This window comes from Cryptomeria japonica, chromosome 10, assembly GCF_030272615.1.
Source record: "Cryptomeria japonica chromosome 10, Sugi_1.0, whole genome shotgun sequence".
NCBI classification, from domain to species: Eukaryota; Viridiplantae; Streptophyta; class Pinopsida; order Cupressales; family Cupressaceae; genus Cryptomeria; species Cryptomeria japonica.
In genome coordinates this window covers 222,457,703-222,473,447 of record NC_081414.1, presented here as the reverse complement: position 1 = coordinate 222,473,447, position 15,745 = coordinate 222,457,703, and positions in this window count along the sequence as shown.

The window sequence follows — 15,745 nt, the reverse complement described above, 5'->3', positions numbered from 1 at the left end:
TTGAGGATGTGTACCGCATACTTCATCTTCCTATCAAAGGAGCTACTGTGACATACGCGACCGATCGGTCAGCGGAGGACCATCAGAGGGAGCAGGTATATTGCATAGGGAGAGTCATGCCGAGCGAGACGAGAGGTCACATCATGGTCAGCTGGCTCTTACATCCTACAGGAGAGGTGCCCCTTGTGAGACGTCTTATGATTGCCATCATTGCATTAGCCGTCTACCCTATTGGGCGAGGTACGCACATGCATGGGGATCTCACATGGTGCATCAGAGCTATGGAGAGACACAAGAGAGTATATGCTTGGGGTCGGAGTATGCTTGCACATCTCTATCATGACCTTGAGGAGTATGTGTTTCGATAGGGTTGCAGCTTGATGACATGCACACTTCTGCAGGTGTGGATATTTGAGCACTTCACATGCACCAGGCCTATCGGCTTTCCGATGAGTACGGCTAGCGAGCGACCTAGGGTGTTTGCCTATCCACTTACCAGCGAGTGGAGATTTGGGGATCTATTATATTGGAGAGTGATATTTGATAGACTGACAGCCGAGGTGACAGTATGAAGACCCTATCTGTGGATGCATAGATGGGATGGGATGGAGAGACAGTTAGCATGCTTATAGAGGAACCGCCTACTGCGGGGACGATATTCACATATCATAGTCCCATTCTACTTCGACCAAGTATGGAGACAGTTTGGGCTAGAGCAGTGTGTTCCAACCGATGTACCCATCTATACTCGACACTCATGAGTCCTTCCCAGACCTAGAGCAGTAGCGAGACCGACGATAGATGACATCGAGACTACAGATATAGAGGGATCTGATCAGGATGTGGTCACTGATTACTTCGCAGAGCCTGGAGCATAGTGCAGGTATCTCTCATGGTTTATGAGATCATACCCAGGGCCCATCTTTCCACCAGATCACCCGACAGGCCATCCAGGCCCATGGAGACATGGAGACCGAGATGAGGACCAGGGATCTAGGTCGGAGGAGCTAGAGGAGGAAGGAGGTCATGAGGAGGCAGGAGATCTTGATCCACCCATAGGAGATCAGCCTAGTGCCGAGGAGGAGGAGGAGGAGGGAGAGGAAGAGGACACATATAGAGATGAGGAGAATGAGGATGCAGGTGAGGACGCAGACGATGATGAGGATGATGAGGAGGAGGAGGATAGAGATGAGGAGGATTCAGATGCAGCTCCCCACCATTCAAGAGATGATACCATAGCCCTGGATCCTCCTCTTATTCCCCAAAAGGGGGAACATGAGGTGATACGGAGACCTGTTTCTAGTACGGGCCAGCCTACACCCATCATGCATAGATTATTTGAGCGTGGGGAGCCTAGTAGTTCCCAGTCACAGATGCTACCATATCATGATCCCTACTGGCGTGAAGGAGATCTAGGTATAGTAGGTTTATATTGATTGATTAATGTTTTGATGATATAGAATGGTACTAATACAAAAATCTATTCTACTGCTACAGCTAATGTGCAGGAGTGGCATTCCCTGATTCAGCAAGTAGTGACAGACATTTCCACGATGGCACAGATCCCTAGTTCCTCACAGATTGCTTATAGGCCTCAAGGGAACGCAGGTCGGCATGAGGACTTATTTTCCCCATTCTGAGTACAGGTGGACATATGGAGGGGGAGAGAGAGAGTCCTATCAGAGGACCTTCAGTGGGCGCAGTGAGATCTAGCAACAGCTCAGGCTGAGGCTACCTCCTATCGCGCGATCCTTATGGATAGGGATCGCAGGAGTTCCTTTCGGAGTCACTCATGGTCTATATCACGCTACACACCTATGGGTCCACCTTCACGGCCAGATCAGGAGGGAGCATCTAGTCGTCACTCTCCAGCCACTAGCCCTAGGGATAGGAGATGATCTTATGATGTAGGATAGGTCACATTTTGGGTGTATAGTGACCTATATTTGTATACGATCCACATATATATATATATATATATATATATATATATATATATATATATATATATATATATATATATATATATATACATATACATGCTTCGCTTTGTCTCAAATGTGTTATCTTTAATGCTTAAAACAATGTATATTTTGCTTTGATTAAATCTAATACATTTGGTAGATGTACATGTATGTTCAGGATTTAATTTCCATGTGATTGATTTCTCAATGCTCCATGATTAAATTGATACATGTGTGACTTAATTAAAATAGTTAATCAAGTACTACATTGATGACAGGGAAGAAATATGCCTTAAGTCTAAGAATCATATAACTAATGTGATTTAATTTTGAACTTAAACACAACATGATACAATTCCACTTAACACATAAAGACATTGTGCAATATGCTAGCATAATGGAAATGTAAATCTTTTACAATTTACATAAATGAATTCAAGACAAACTATAAAGTAAAGAAACACGCTTGTCAAGAGCGAAGGAATATAGATTAAACACCATATCATTTAATTCTATTTGCTCTAATTAGGATATACTAACATATTACCCAATGTTGAAGAACTAAAAAGAAGATAGATGAAATGAAAGGTAAAGAATGATAAATTAAGCATAGTATCTACGCAAGTGCATAGCATTTATAGGTTCTTTAAGAGGTGTACCATCTACATCCGCTATTTTGTAAGCACCTGATCCATAATCTTCAATAATGATATATGGTCCAAGCCAATTAGGACTAAATTTTCCCTTTTCTGCAGGTAAGGCATTCACATTGCGCTGATTCTCATAGAGGACTAAGTCACCTACTGAGAAGGAACATTGAATAACCTTATCATTATAGCTTCGTTGTAGAGTTTTGTGATACGCTTGAATATGCTCAAGAGCATTTATACATTGTTCATCAAGCATCTCAAGCTGTTGAAGTCGTTGTTCTCTATAAGAGTCATCATCTACTATACCTTTGAGAGAAACCCTAAGTGATGGAATCTCTAACTCTAAAGGCATAATAGTGTCAGCACCATAAACAAGATTATAAGGGGTAGTTCCTGTAGCAATTCGTACACTCGTTCAGTAAGCCCAAAGAGCATAGATTAGCTGATTACTCCAATCCTTACCATGCTTATTCACGGTTTTGCGAAGAATCTGTTCAATTATCTTATTGGATGATTCGGCTTGACCATTTGATTGAGGATAGTATGGTGTAGAAAATCGATGTTTGATATGATACTTCTTGAGGAATTTCTTCATGTCCTTGTTCTTAAATGATGTCCCATTATCTGAGATTATAGTGGAAGGTATCCCAAATCAAGAAATAATGTTTTCTAGAAGAAATTGACAAATCACTTCAGCAGTAGTAGAGTGAAGGGGAATAGCTTCTACCCACTTCGTAAAGTAATCTATTGCGGTTATAATGAAGGTGTGTCCTTGAGATGAAGGAGGAGAGATTTTACCAATGAGATCCAGACCCCATGCGGAGAAGGGCCAAGAAGCTACTTGGGAACGAAGTTCTTGGGTAGGAGCATGAATCAGATTATTGTGTTGTTGACATTGATGACATTTCTTAACAAATGAAAAAGAATCCTTCTGCATAGTTTGCCAATAGTATCCCATACGAAGCAATCTTTGAACCAAGGATTTGCCTCCAAAATGCCCCCCACAGGCACCTGAATGTGCCTCTTCAAGAGCAACAGGGATTTCCGATTTGTTAAGGCAGTGAAGGAGAAGACCGTCATAACCCCTTCGGTAAAGGACATTAGAAAGAATGATATATCTAGCAGACAGCTTGTGGATTCTAGCCCTAGTGTTCCTATTGGCGGAATCAGGAAAGGTACCATCGGTCAGATATCTTACGATATGCGAATACCATTCATCTGAGTCTATAAAGTCACAACATGTCACCAAGCTAGAATCGTCTACAATAGCTGGAGAAATAAGGTTGTGAATAACAAATTTAAGATCAACCACAGGGTCCTCTAAAGATACAAGAGAAGCCACACATGCCATTGCGTCCGCATGTCGATTATCTTTTCGAGGAACAGGTTCCATGGTATAAGAATCAAAATTTTGTAATAAAGAGATAGCAAGGTCTTTATATTGTGATAATTTGTCTTGTTTTGCTTGATACAGTCCCGTTACTTGTCTTATAATCAATTGAGAATCTCCATGAATATGTATGTGCTTTATATTCAGAGCTAAGGCTACTTTTAGTCCCACTATAAGAGCCTCATACTCAGCAATGTTATTGGTACATAGGAAATTTAGACGATAGGATAAGGGAATAGATTTCCTTGTAGGAGAAATCAAAACAACACTTGCCCCCGATCCCGTATGACACTTAGAACCATCAAAGTATAATTCCCAAGTTTCATCTTTCTCTGTGCAAAAAATGAAGTCATCGGGAAAGGACTCAGGGTTAGGGAAGGAGAAAGGTGAAGGGACCTCAACTAAGTGATCGGTCAACGCTTGCCCTTTAATTGCTCTTTGTGAAACAAATTTAAGGTCAAATTCAGTTAACATCATAACCCACTTAGCTAAGCGTCCTGATAAATCAGTTTTAGAGAAAAGATGCTTCAAAGGATCAAACTTTACCATGACGTGGACTTTTGAATTTAAAAGATAATGTCTCAATTTCTGAGTCGCAAACACCAAGGCCAAGCATTGTCTTTCTATTGCAGAATATCGGGTCTCATAATCGAGTAAGGTACGACTTATGTAATAAACCGTACATTCCTTACCATATTTATCATGTTGTGCCAACAATGCTGCGAGAGCATGAGAAGAAGCAGCTGTATACAGAAGAAAGGGTTTAGAAGGTTCAGCAGGTTGAAGAATGGGAGGACTAGCCAAATACACTTTTAAATCTTCAAATGCTTGCTGACAATCTTCATTCCATTGAAAAGTGATATTCTTTTTGAGAAGTTGAGTAAAAGGAAAGCTACGATCCGCAAGTTGAGATACGAACCTACGAATAGCTTGAATCTTTCCTTGTAAGCTTTTAAGTTGAGACACATTTCTAGGAGGTGGCATGTTGACAATAGCATCTATTTTCTTAGTGTCCACCTCAATCCCACGATGTGAAACTATGAATCCTAATAGTTTTCCACTATCCACACCAAAAACATATTTTCGGGGATTCAAGCGCATGTGATATTTACGAATTCTTTCAAAGATTTGACGAAGGATTTTAATATGATCTATGCAAAGAATGGATTTGGCTAAAATATCATCAACATAATCCTCTAAAATCTTATGCATATAATCATGAAAGATAAGGGTCATCGCTCGTTGATAAGTTGCACCGGCATTTTTAAGTCCAAAAGGCATCATTATCCAACAAAACGTACCCCAAGGAGTGGTGAAAGCGGTTTTGAATTGATCTTAAGGGTTAATGAAAATTTGATTGTATCCTGAAAAAACATCCATGAAGGATAACAGGGCATGTCCTACCGTAGAATCCACTATCATGTCAATGTTTGGAAGAGGGAAATCATCTTTTAAAGAAGCCTTATTTAAATCTTGAAAATCGGTACACATTCTTATTTTATTATCTGGTTTAGCCACAGCGACAATATTTGAAATCCACGGGGAATAATCAATAGGGCGAATAAATCCAGCCTCTAATAATTTTTCAATCTCAGCCTTAACAAGCAAAGCCACCTTAGGATTCATTTTTCGAATCTTTTGTTTCACGGGCTTAGCATCAGGAACTAAGATAATATTATGAGTGACAATCTTAGGATCTATACCAGGCATGTCAGAGTATGTCCAAGCAAAGATCTCAGGGAATTCATGCAATAAATCTACATATTGTTTTTGTTCCTCTTCATCCAAACACTTTCCAATTTTAATAACTTTTTCCTCGCAAGGATCCATCTTAACATCAATGGTGTCACTTATAAGAAGATTACTTTGTTGAGGAGTATCCTTTAACTAAGGGAATTCTTTCACAATCTCATCATTATCAATCTCTTTTCCAAAATAGGCTTCAGTGTTCAAACAATAAGGGAGTCCCCTATTGTGATGATAACGAGGAAGAGTGTCATAGGCTCCCAAGAACTCAGCTAAAGCATCATCGGTAGGGAAGATATCCAAGGCATAGGCACCCGAAGGATCCCCATCAATATACTTGGGGTGTTGCATTGATAGAGATGTAGAAATAACATTTACACTAATGCATGGTCTTTTAGAAGCTTTAGTGCGTTTGCAAGGATTATAGCCAAGTCCAAAGGCATAATTGTGAAGATTATTCTCTAGAGGAACCTTTATCCCTTGTTCGTGAGCACCACAACCATTTCCATGATACCCATGCTTAGCAAAAATGCAAAAACCATGACCATAACGATCAGCCATTTTAGAAAGAGAAGGCGTTTTTTCATAAGACAAAGAATCAAACTCTTCAGAATTAGAGGTGTGAGGAGAAGAAGTTTGAGAAGCAGCCACAAAATTATTACTCATAGGTTCAGGTAAGATTGACTGATTTTTAGCTTCTTCCTTCTTTTCAACTTTAAGCTCTCTAGAAGGAACCTTATATTCACCTACAAAGGTGGGATTAAAATCAAGAGATCCCCAATCGTCTTCTGCGAGAACCTTCTCAGGATCAAAATCCTTCTTATGTGTAGATTCAAGTTGAGAAGAATCTTCTTCAGGAGCTCCAGACTCATCCAAAGAATTTTGATCATTAGAGAGAGAGGATTCATCGATAGGTATCTTGTTTAAAGAATCATCACTAGACAAGGATGGCTTAGAAGAACCCCCTTTGGAAGTAGATGTTTGTAAACAAGCTTGGAAATTAGTATCACCTATCAAGGTATATGTCTTATTGTTATAGATAAATTTAACTTGTCTATGCAATGTAGAGGGGACAACTTGCATACTGTGAATCCAAGGTCTCCCTAATAACAAGTTGTATGTTAAATTTCCCGACATAACATGGATAGGAGTAGGCAAAGTAACAGGTCCCACTGTGAGGGGTAAGGTGATAATACCTAATGAAGTCTTAGCCACATTGTCAAAGCCTCGAATGGGACGAGAGTCAGGCTCAATGAGGGATGTATCCACATTCATTTTATGCAATAGATTAATTCTACACACATTAAGGCCAGAGCCATTATCTACTAATATTCGTCCTATAGCAGTGTCTTTCATGATAACCACAATCATCAAGGGATCATATTGATGTTGAATTTCACTAGTAGGCAACTCATCTTGGGTAAACACAATTTGAGCTTTAGGATTCATCACAGAGTTAACCAAAGATGCTATATTACTAGATGTATTCGGTGGAGGAACATTCAAATCTTTCAAGGCATCTTGTAACATTCCATGATGAACAGAAGAAGTTTGAATCAAATCCCAGAGGGATATCTTAGCAGGGGTAGATTTAGGTTGTTCTATGAGATCATATTCCTTACCCATAACTTGCGAAATACGGGGAGCTTGTGGAAGAATTGGTTGAGGATTAGGAAGAGAAACTGGAATAACTGGAGGAGGATTAGGCTACCTATTATTTCTGGTGTGATAAGTATGGGCAACCGCATGATAACTCTCTCTAGTTAATTGCTTGGCGTAACTATAAGGACTTATAGGTTTTCTTCCTTGCACAGTGATGATTGGTTTATTCGGAGTAAGAAAGGAATCATGATCATACCCTCCTTGAACAGTAAGGAGAGGTGATTTAGGAACTTGAAAGGTGGGAGAAGGATAAGCACCTTGGACTTCAAAGAGTGGCTTATTATTCTCATTTAGGTTTATCATGTTAACCAATTTAGAAGTCTTGTTCTTGTTTAAAGATTTCGATAAAGCCACAAAGTCATCACGAGCATCATCCAACAAAGTATGATCATAGCTATCGAAACGTTTATCTTTTGATTCAAAAGGAGATATCTCTTCATAGAGGGGATTGTTGAAAACAACCATGTTACTAGATTCAGGGGAAGAGTTGATAGGAATGTACCCTTGAGAGGAACCATTTGACTTATCTTTCTCATCACACCTAAATGGCATAGTAACAAGGTTTATGAGTCTTTGGTAAAATGAAGGTTTGGCATCTTTAGGATTCAAAAACTCATCTAAAGCTTCATCTAATTCATCTTGGCTATACTCATAATAATCATCATAAGCATGAACATTTTGCAAATAAAAATCTGACATTTTGAAATAAAGGTTGCATAAAATTTAAACACACAATGCAAAGAAACACACTCTTTTTTTTTTTTTTCTTTTTTATGAAAATGAAATGAAAATACACTAAATCTAGATCTAGATCTAACAAATGCAATGCAAGAGGAAGCAATGATAGATTCACGTCGGGTTCACCAAAATGTGTAGGGGAAAAAGCGAGACTAGGTTAACATGCCCTAATCCTACCTTTTGACACACATTACGGAATATGAAAGAGCCTAGTCTTTTTGTGGAAGAGAGAGCCATGGGCTACCTATTAGGATTTCTATTCCTTTGTTGAATATGAAGGATAAAATGATACAAGTTCAAGTCCTAATCCCAAAATGCATGCATGAACTAATAACAAGATTACAGAATTGAAATTAAACAATGAACAGCTGTAAACACAAGGATGAAATAAGAATGCAAATGCGTACCCGGAGTCAAAATCTGAGTGAAAATGTTCGGGATGGGGGCGCGGGCGCCACTGTCCTGATACTGTGCCGGAAACTGCTCCTGAAACTGCTATCCTGCACTCTGGAAAACTGTCGGAAATGTTGTCTATCAGGAGGACCAGGGCGCCTAGCGCCTCTGTCCCAGGGACCAGGGCACCCAGCGCCCCTGTCCTGGCAGGACTAGGGTGCCCCATGCCCCTGTCCTGGTCTTTTTCTCTGCAATTTGGTGTGGAGTGCTGTCTCGACCTGCTTTTCCCGGATCTGCAACCTGCGGCGTCGTCCGAGTCCCGAAACCTGCACTTATATCTGAAAAGGGGTATGGTGGGCGGCTATATAGGGTTTTTCCTTAGTCAAACCCCCACTTCGGTGATTTCCACCTCCACGAATAGCCAATTTGTATTGTAGAATGTATTGTGTGTGCAGACCTTGTGTGTGTCCAAGATCCTAAAATGCAAGTAAGCAAACTAGAGCAACCTAGAAAGTAAACCCTAATTGCTTGTAAATGATAATGTAAATGCTCCAAATCAAGATGCAAAGTGATCTAAAGAATGAATAAATGATATATTGAAGCTTATGCAAAGACATCAAAACAACATGAAATCATACCCAACCCCAAGGGAGGGGTACAAGCCAATCTTCAGTCAGTAATCTCCTATTGTTCTTCAATGTCTTCCAAGCCCTAAATGGATGAATGAAATTGATAAATGCTTGATAGAGGGATGTTGAATGTTGTTGAAGTCTTCAAAGATCTACTCTTTCACTCCATATGAGGTTCCTGAAAACAAAATTTCGGATCCTTTCAAATGAAGAAAGAGAGCTCTTATGTATGAAACCCTAGGTCGTAATTTCATCTTTTGGCCGACCTAGAGATTGAATCTCCCACCAATTTCTTGTGGTTAAGCTTTATTTTATGATTGGATTGTGCTCCTAAAATTTCGAGAAAAATGTTCGGGACCATGTGCACTCCGGGTGCCATGGTCCCGACAACTTTTCACCAAATTTTCAGGGCCGTCGGATATGATGATTTTAGAGAGAATCCCGAAGTTACAGGTGATTTCGAGATGTTTTGACCCCCGAAACCAAGCCCCCAAGTTCAAAATAGGACTTAATTAGGGTTTTTTATTGAATGATGTATTGGAGGAATAAAATGAAAAGGGCACGCTTTAACGAAAGGGCCCAACTTTATGATGTGAAGGACGATGAAATGGGGCAACCATATTTACAAGGAAATTGCTATTTATAAGCCAAAACTGGTTGTTTGAAAACTTGAACAAGAAAACACTTATGTACAGTATATATAAAGCTCCAAAATGAACCAATAGTACAAAAACACACAAGAGTAACTTGATCCATTGTTGGATCAATGGATTCAATCCATATTCTATTACAAAATTGAAAAAAACAAGCCAAAATGCTGCCAACAAGACTAAAAATGAGTAGTTTCAGTTTCTGAACTTACAAATCATAGCTCACCAACCTTGGTAAACATGAAAGATAGGGTTTATATAGCTTTCCCATGTGTGGAGTCCTTCCATGGTGTTGAGAAATCCCTAACTCCACCGCTAACCAACTTCAGGACAAAAGTTGTCATGACAACTTTTTGCAACTTTGTGATTTTTGCACTTTTGGTCTCTCCAACCTATGAGACCTATTTCAAGTCATCACATATGACATTTCAGACTGTATAAGACCTATTTAATCCTCTCTAATTCCTTTACCAACTTTTGACACTTTTGATGAACAAAAAGGCCAAATACCTACTCAAACTCACTATTTACACAAAAATGCAAACCTAAGTAAAATGAACTCAACCTAGGCCTACATTGACACAAAACACTCACTCTTGGACCCTCCTAGAATCATTATTCACCACTTACTTGGCTAGGGTCAGTACAAGCCAAAATTGTAAAAGTTAAATTGCCTAAGTCCTAGGTGCTCCTGCACCATGATGTGTGTCAAGTGAGTGTTCCTTCCACGACACTATGTACTTTCTCAACACCTTCGATGTTCCTGGTTCTTCATCGTTCAGTTCTTGTTGGCTATTCTTTTCAGTGTACCCGTCCCTCTCCCTCTTTAGCATTATGGGGAGGTTTTTTTTGTTGGTTCTACTGCTTCTGTGGTTTGATTGATCAGCTCTTTAGGCTTTGGTTTCTCATGCCATCTGTATCTTCGAGTTCAGTTGTTTGTATTTGTTTTCCATCTGATTCGAGTAGTGTCATTTGAGGGCACTCATGCAGATTACAGTCTTCTCTACCTGGTCATGTTCTATTTCAGTGGAGGTTCTTCAGCTTAGCAGTGACTCTTTGACATTGTTTGCAGCTATTTCCTGCTTCAGTGGTGTTCTTTTCCATCTCTTTTTGGAGTAGAGTTTTTTCCCATGTGGTTTTCTCTATTTCTCTAGTTCATAGAGATTTGGTTGCATTTGGGTACCTGATCAGGCCTTGTTGTTGGGACCAATATTTCCTGCTTTCAATAGCAGTTCTAGGTTTTAGCTTCTCCCTAAGTATAGCCTAAGGGGGGGTGTTAGAGTAATTGGGTCTTTACTTGATTAATTAAACAACATTTGTTTAATTATTTAAGTTCCCTTTATCTCTTTTACACTTAAGCTAACTTTAGGTGCATAATAATTAATTTTTTAATTAATTATTATGTGCAAGCCTAGGGTTTTCCCTTTTAGGGTTTCTTGACCTATTAGAGGTTCATTCTTTTCTTTGTATCATTAATTATCAGATTACACATTTTGGTGAATATTGAGCTCTCATCTTTTTTAGCATTCTTCTGTGTATTTGGTTTTTCATTATTGCTTCCTTGCTTCTCCTTGTAATAGGTTTATTTCAGCTTGTAGAGATCATTTGGGCTCCTGTGGTGTTGTATTTCTCAACTCTCACATGGTATTAGAGCTTCAGATCTGCAACTACCTGTTCTTGTTTTGAGTATTTTGCATTGGAAGCAAATCTGAGGTTTTTCATAAGTTTTTTTGTGCACCTAGGGATAGGCCTTTTTTATGAGCTCTTTGGGCCTAAACGGACCTCACCATCATGCTTAAAAGGCCCACAAACCCCTATGGTCATCTAAAACTTCACCATTTTTGTCACTTGAGCCTCTAGGGTTGTATTTTTTTCTTCAGTACCAAGCCGTACGACCCTGGCACACAGTTCACGAAAAAAAATTCAAAAAAAAATTGCCTTTTTACGGCATGTAGGCCAAATTTGATTTTTTGAAAAAAATTAAAAAAAAAAAAAAATCAATATCAAAATCAGCAGTTTTTTGTAAAAAAAATCTTTTTTTAAGGGGTTGTTTGGGTCCTCACAGGCTTGAAAGTCTGACGCCGGCCCTGTCAGCGCGAGCCCCGCCCGTCGACCCCCATTCCTGGCCTCGCCAACCCCCACTGCTGCTGACCTCTGCCGGCCCCATAGACCGCTTGCCGACGCTTCCCGACCCCAGGACCTCCTCCTGTCGGCTAGTCGCCACTGCTCCACTCTGCAGCCGCCTTCAACCATCCGCACCTGCCTTTCCCACTCGCGCCCTTCTCCACTGGCCGCCGCTACTCCGTCCTGCGCCCACCTCCGCCCACGCTCACCAGATTCTGCCACCCACGCCCGCCAAATTCTGCCACCCGCGCTCGTTGGAAACCATCGCCTGGCGGCCTCTGCACCACTTGGCGGCTACTCCACCACAGGAGTGCTGCCCATAGGCCACCTCCACCCGGCCCTACCATGAGACAACCATCATTGCCCTTCTCTCTTGCCTTTGACGGGGGGGTTGGTTTTTTTGTCATAACTTGGGAAAACGGAATTGTTTTTTCAAAAAAGAATAGGCGTCGGAAAGCTGGTTCCGAGCCAGACCTTATGGTGTTGGAATTTTTCCCAATTTTTCTGTTTGACTGTATTTTTCAGTCAAAGTGGCGTCTCTTTTTTGCACTTTCGAGGCCATAGAATGAGCATCCAACTCCATTTTTTGAAAACTTTATATTGTTGGAAAGCTTGTTCTATGTACTTTCTAGCCATGTGATTTTCCTTTCCAAATTCTTCTCCAGGGATATTTTATTTAGTTTTTTGGTTTTTAGCACTCTGGTGAATATCTTGGATGTTTCAGGTCCTGGAATCTCTTTCTCTGAGTAGGATGTCTCAGTTTTGACTATTTTTTCCTTTTCCAATCTTCTTATCATTGTAGCATTTTATTTATGCAATTGCATTGAGATAAAGTGACATCATGCATTGTTTACTTGGGATCTTGCACATCTTATGCCTTATTGTACATGCACTACTTATAAAGTGTCATGAGGGGGTTGATGTTTTCCTTTTGTTTTCCATCTACCTTTGTCTAGTGAGTGTTCCTTCCATGACACTAGCCTCATTATGTGTGTCAAGTGAGTGTTCCTTCCATGACACTATATACTTTCTCAGCACCTTCAATGTTCCTAGTTCTTCATCATGCAATTCTTGTTGGTCATTCTTTTCAATGTACCTGTCCCTCTCCCTCTTTGGCATTATGGGGAGGTTTGTTCTGTTGGTTCTAATGCTTTTGTGGTTTGATTGATCAGCTCTTCAAGCTTTGGTTTCTCATGCCATCTGTATCTTCAAGTTCAGTTGTTTGCCTTTGTTTGCCATCTGATTTGAGTAGTGTCATTTGAGGGCACTCATGCAGATTACAGTCTTCTCTACCTAGTCATGTTCTATTTCAGTGGAGGTTCTTCAGCTCAGCAGTTACTCTTCGACAGTGTTTACAGCTATTTCCTGCTTCAGTGGTGTTCTTTTCCATCTCTTTTTGGAGTAGAGTTTTTTCCCATGTGGTTTTCTCTATTTCTTCGGTTCATAGAGATTTGGTTGTATTTGGGTACCTGATTAGGCCTTGTTATCAGGACCCATCTTTCCTGCTTACAGTAGCTATTCTAGGTTTTAGCTTTTCCCTAAGTCTAGCTTAAGGGTGGGTGTTAGAGTAATCAGGTCTTTACTTGATTAATTAAACAACATTTGTTTAATTATTTAAGTTCCCTTTATCTCTTTTACACTTAAGCTAACATTAGGTGTATAATAATTAATTCTTTTATTAATTATTATGTGCAAGCCTAGGGTTTTCCCTTTTAGGGTTTCTTGACCTATTAGAGGTTAAATTCTTTTCTTTTGTATCATTAAATTATCACATTACACATTTTGGTGAATATTGAGCTCTCATCTTTTTCAGCATTCTTCTGTGTATTTGGTTTTTCATTTTTGCTTCCTTGCTTCTCCTTGTAACAAGTTTATTTCAGCTTGCAGAGATCATTTGGGCTCCTGTGGTGTTGTATTTCTCAACTGTCACGTATTTTGCTTCTTTTCCATCTTTTAGCATGTAGGCCACTATATTATATTTTTCAAATTCCACTAGTTCATTTCCAACTACATGTGTACTCTCTATATGTTCACAAATTTGTAAATGGTGTAAGCCCCCACAATGAACACATGTGCCATCCAAGCAACACTTCTTGTAGTATAGTTGACCATCTTCTCTTTGACATAAGATGATAGATATGAATTCCCTTGAAGATGTGGGTGGAGCTTTTATGTTACATTCCTGCAAAACGTTGGTAGTATGCAAACCTACATATGGGTAAGTGCACAAAGATGGGGGACCAAAAAGGTGACAAAAAACATTTTGGCCGTCATCAGGCCTTATGGTGCACGCCAAATAAGGCATGCGCCCTATTTGGAATGCACCAAATAGGGCTGGCATTCTAAAACTAAGGTTTGGTCATGTCATTTCTATTTGGCATATGCCAAAAAAGGCGAGTGCCAAATAGGGCGAGTGCCAAATAGGGCAAGCGCCAAATTTGGCATGCACCAAATGGATTTACATAATGAGAAGTGCATTTCCATGTTGGAAACTACAAATTTGTCTCTCTTTCTCCCTCTCTCTTTGAATATATACATAAAATATAACATTTAAGTATAAGAAAGGAAAAAGAGAAATAGAATATTTTGTGTATATATTGTCAGGATGTTTGAGAGTGGTTTCAGATCTCTAGTAGTTATAATGCTAATTCTAGTTTTTAGAGTATTCACTTAAATTTCAAATTCAGTCAAATTTCAATAATTTCAACATACTCATATTAGCATTCTCTCCCTCTCACTCACTCATTCTCTCCAGCCCTCCCTCTCTTCACCCCTCTCTCTCTCTAACTCTCTCTCTCCTTTGTGGTTGACGGAAAGAAAGGAAAATACCAATGATAGAGAGATACCAAGGGGAAGAGGGGGAGAGAGAGAGAGAGAGAGAGAGAGAGAGAGAGAGAGAGAGAGAGAGAGAGAGAGAGAGAGAGAGAGGAATGGGTTGAGGGAGAGACCTGAGAGAGAGAGAGAGGAATGGGTTGAGAGAGAGACCAGAGAGAGAGAGAGAGAGAGAGAGAGAGAGAGATGATTTGATGGAAAGAGAAGAGTATATTAGGGAGAGGGAGAGAGGGAGGAAGGGATGAAAAAAAGAGGGAGGGATCAAAGGGAAGGAGAGATTAAGTGAAAGAGGGAGGGAGGGGTTATGGCAAAGAGAGAACCCAAGTGAGAGAGATGGAGGTAGGGGTTGATGAAAAGAGGGAGAGATGTGATAGAGAGAGGGGGGAGGGAAAGAATGGGAGAGAGAGAGAGGGGGTGGAGAGAAAGACCGCAAGGGAGAGGGAGATAGAGTAAGAGAGGGTGAGAGAGAAACAATGAGAGGTAAGAGATAAGATGGAGGAGGGAGAAAGAGAGAGGGAGAGAGGGAGAGGGAAGAGATAGGATGGGAGAGGGAGAGAGACAGAGAGAGAGAGAGCGGGGGGTGAGAGGGAGAGAGAGTTGAGAGAGAGAGAAAGGGACAAAGACTTGAGAGAGGGAGAGACTAGGAGAGAGAGTGGGAGAGAGATAGAGAAAGAGAAAGAGAAAGATGGGGAGAGTGAAGAGATACAATGGGGAAGGGAGAGAGAGAGAGAGAGTGAAAGGGGAGGGAAACAATGGGAGGGAGAGAGGGAGAGGGAAGAGATAGGATGGGAGATGGAAAGAATTCAAGGGAGAGGGAAGAGATGAGATGTGGGAGGGAGAAAGAGAGAGGGGGGAGGGAAACAATGGGAGGGAGAGAAGGAGAGGGAAGAGATAGGATGGGGGAGGGAGAGAGAGAAAGATAGGGCTAGACAGAGAGGGAGAAAGAGAGAGGGGGAGAGAAACAATG